Source organism: Thalia democratica, chromosome 3 (assembly GCF_965202585.1).
Source record: "Thalia democratica chromosome 3, ktThaDemo2.hap1.1, whole genome shotgun sequence".
In the NCBI taxonomy this organism is placed as follows: Eukaryota; Metazoa; Chordata; class Thaliacea; order Salpida; family Salpidae; genus Thalia; species Thalia democratica.
The window spans coordinates 76,805,926-76,809,909 of record NC_139167.1 but is presented as its reverse complement, the minus strand read 5'-3'; the positions used below and the strand labels follow the sequence as shown (position 1 = coordinate 76,809,909).

At 30.5% G+C, this 3,984-nt stretch overlaps 1 pseudogene; it reads right to left on the bottom strand.

The window, feature by feature from the left end:
• Window positions 1-286: 286 nt before the first annotated feature.
• LOC145832560 (growth/differentiation factor 8-like) lies at window positions 287-2,622 on the bottom strand (annotated as a pseudogene).
• Between the last annotated feature and the right edge of the window lie 1,362 nt (window positions 2,623-3,984).

Sequence of the window (3,984 nt, the reverse complement as noted above, 5' to 3'; positions counted from 1 at the left end):
AATTAAGAACAATCGGAGGCGCAGTTTGCCGACTCTTGACTTCAAATGACGATACTGCGTGGTTCATACATCTTTAAGAAAGTTCAGCATTGTGAAAACACAAAAAGCAGATTTTCCTAAATTGAACGTAAAGTTTTGTGGACATTCTTAGTTTTTCAACTAAAGAATTTCAAATACAGAAAAAAGTCAAAGATATATACAATACAAGTACTTTAAAAAAAATTTATTTACTATTTTGAATTTTCTAAATATCTATAAATACTGTGCAGCTAGTTCTTACGTCGACTTATGCGCACCCACACTTAGTTATGTACATATCATCCAACTTTTTATGCACCATGTTGTTCAAACCGTCGTAGTACATGATGCTGAGCGGCTTGGTCTCTTTCGCGGTGCAGCAGCCGTCTCGTGCGTCCTTGTCTATGACCTGGTTGGTCATGGACACCAACTGACCCCGCATCGTTGACATGTCCTAGGAGCGACACGGCCCGGAGCAGTAGTAAGCGTTCCAAGACTTCGGAAAAACCACAAAGTCCCAAATGACTGAGCTGAACTCGATGTTGAGATCGTGACGGCAGCAGTGAGAAGGTTGCAACAATTTATTTGCGCAGATCTCAGTCATGTCCCTGGTATTTAACTCGCGCTTACTCCTGCCTTTAACCATCGGGTTTTTTTCCAACGAAACTTGTATGTAAGGTCTCTGTTATCATTTAACATAAATTGATTATTTTGATTAATGGCAGTTTTACACATACAAATCATATATAATACAATTTTAAAACATAATGTTTGTAACAATTGGTATTGGTTAATATATCGCAGAAATATGTATAGAGTATAATTCTACATCTAAACTAAAACTTACATAGGGACTGTTTTTATCAGTGAAGTCAACGGACAAAATTTGATCATCTTCAGCGTAAATTCGAATTCGGAGCTCCTCTTCGTCATTTTCCAGCCACTTGTTCACGTGGCTTAAAACGTCCAACTTTTTCCAGTGCCCCTTGTCGCTTGTCAGCTTGACCTTCCGTCTCGGTCCACTGAACGACTCCGAGGCGCCGTCGGCGGCAGTCCTGTACTTGACAATGTTGATGTGGGTCTCGTTTTTCGTTTTGCCAGCTTGAGGCTTGACGTACAAGTAGAGTGAAGCTTTTTTCGCAATGAAGCTTCTCTCATTTTGCGTGATCTCGAAGTAGCTACCAGTGATTCCCTTCTCGCGCTCAGATTCGCTCACTGAAAAAAATTAAAAGCTCATTATATATAGATATATATTTATTAGAAGAGAAAAATAATAAAACCAAGTATTAAAAAAACATGTTTTTTGACTTTTACATTTGACTGCATTAATGATCTAGCCCTTAAACCTTTATAAAATTAATTTATTATAAATGAACGAGCAGTGTATTTCAAAATTGTAAAAATAATTTTGTTCAATTCTTTATTTCACATTTAAGTCTTTACACTTATTGAGTATTATGCACTTAAATACATTATTACTCAAGTATAGAATAACAGAACGAAAAAAAAAAAAGAAAAAAAAAACTACGCTGAAAGGTTAATCAGTCTGCTTAAAAACTGCAAACAAATTTTTTTTTGATTTGTTTCATTTGACAGCACTTCAACTAAAACAAAGTATTGTTGGAAACGAATTCTCGTTTTGTACAAAAAAGAACATTTTAATTGGAACAACTCAAATGAAGACTGGATTTTGAACTTTTTTTTTATTATCTAATCTATTCGTTCAAATAAACTAAAAAAACACTTTATTAATGATATTATTCAAAGCTATCTTAACTCTAAGGTCCGCTGTTTAAAGATTAATTTTTAAAGTCCGCTGTGAAAGAAAAAAATTAATTGTAATTGTACTCTTTAGATTTGAATAATACTTATTATAATATATTAAAGAAAAAATTTATAACAAGCGCTTAAGTTATAAAACTAAAACTTCTTAATTATGTTATCGTATATAAAACACAAAAGTATTAAATTTACATTAAACAACGTTAAGTAAATTGAATAAAAGCTTTAAAAATTTAATAATTTATAAAGTTTTGCTTGAATTTACGTACATTAGTACTAAGTCTTATAAGTTAATATCAAAATAACGGTTTAAAAAACTTTACTCAATCTTAACATTAAATTTTTTTTACTAAGTTTTATCATAAAAACCTAAAACTAAAGAAGATTGCTTTATTTTATTTTTAATTTTTTACTAAATCTTATTGGTATTTTGACTGCTCTAAAAAAAATCTATAACTACTAGGTTCTTATCAAAATATAACCTGGTTTCGCAAGTATGATGAGCTCCTTGATTGACGAGCCTTCCTCCTGATCAGCTACTTCCGTGATTCCGTACCTCTTCTTCAGGGACTCGATCATTGCCGGGCTGGGCAAGTCTTCGGCGCTGATGTTCGGAACGCTGTCCAGATCCAGTTTTTCGAGCAGAGTCGTTCGAAACTCCTCTATTCTTTTCATTCTGGCCGAGCTCAGCCTTTGGCAGTTCAGATCGTCCGGGTCGCACGAGTGGGGATCAGTGTTGGAATCTAGATCGTGCACTGTTGCGGAGGAGCACGACCCGCATACTATTAAAAATGCGCACAAAACGAAGAAGTGTTTAAGCATGTCGATAATATTTTTATTAACCTAAAAATTTTAATACATGACTTGTTTGAAAAATATAAAAGTAATAATTAATAAGATAAACCAAATAACAAGCTTAATCAATAATTTAAAAGGTATATATTTCAGTTTTTCTGAAATTTTAAAATAACTGAAAATATAGCAAGTGTTGATTACTCAAAAAAGTAGTTAATAACTTAAAATGAAAGCAGAATGAACACGTTGCAGCTGTATTACGGTACTCACAGCACTGTTGTAATTTTTATAAATTCTATAAGAAATTGGTATTTACTATTTGTGCACTTTAGTTGTTGGACTATAAAGTTTTTTAAAGTAATAAATAAGATTTAAATCAAATATAAAAAATATAAAAAAACATTATAACATTAAAGATTATAATTAATCAAGTTGTGGTTAGTTTTGAAGTTTAGGGTACTTTAGCTGTACTTTAAATTTTAAAATCTATTTATCAAACTTTCATTTAGCTTTTAACTATTTATACTTGATTTTTCACAAAATCGAGTATTTTGGTTTTTAAAGATGTCGGATACAATATACTTAATTTGAATGTAATGTAAACTCACTTGTAGGGAGAAAGCTAACACAGCATAGTTTAGTATTATTAAAATATCTATTTAGTAGAAAGTTTGAATATAGTTCAACGTGTTGATAAAATAATAAACAATAAAAAATAAAATTTATATACATTGCTCCTAAAAATCACAAAATCCAACAAAAAATTTTTAAATGCCTACATGATTTTTGTAAACTAGACCTCTGCACTAACAACAAAATAAGTTTAGTTATGAAAATAATTAGTACCAAGACAATAAAATATAGCTATAAGTACGTGGGAATATACTTTGAATTACCCTGTTTTAAATTTCCAGTTTTACCTTTTTTGTTTAAATATTTAACTTTTTAGCAGTTGTTTTGTAGTGTTTTTTATTTAACTAAAAATTTAATTTATTCCAACTACCAGGGTCTTCAAAAAAAGATTCAATAAAAGAATAAAGTATAAAATTAAAAATTCCTTCCGTCCTGGACATAAGTCAGACACTACACAACTAAATAAATAGTAAATGATATATAGGTGGTAAATTTAAATAATATTGGTATAAGAAATTATAATTTAGACAATCACATGGTTTTTTTAATTAGACTGCAGAACTAAATACACTATATAGTTAGCTATACTAATTAATTAACAATACAAATGCTTTATAAAGTTGGTTAGAAAAACATTCCTAATCAAGCCTTACACATAAGATTTCATGATTAATTTGAATGGTTCAAAAATAAGAAAGCTCATACTACAACCTAAAAAAATCAACTACCTACAAGGATATTTATATTGCGAAACCT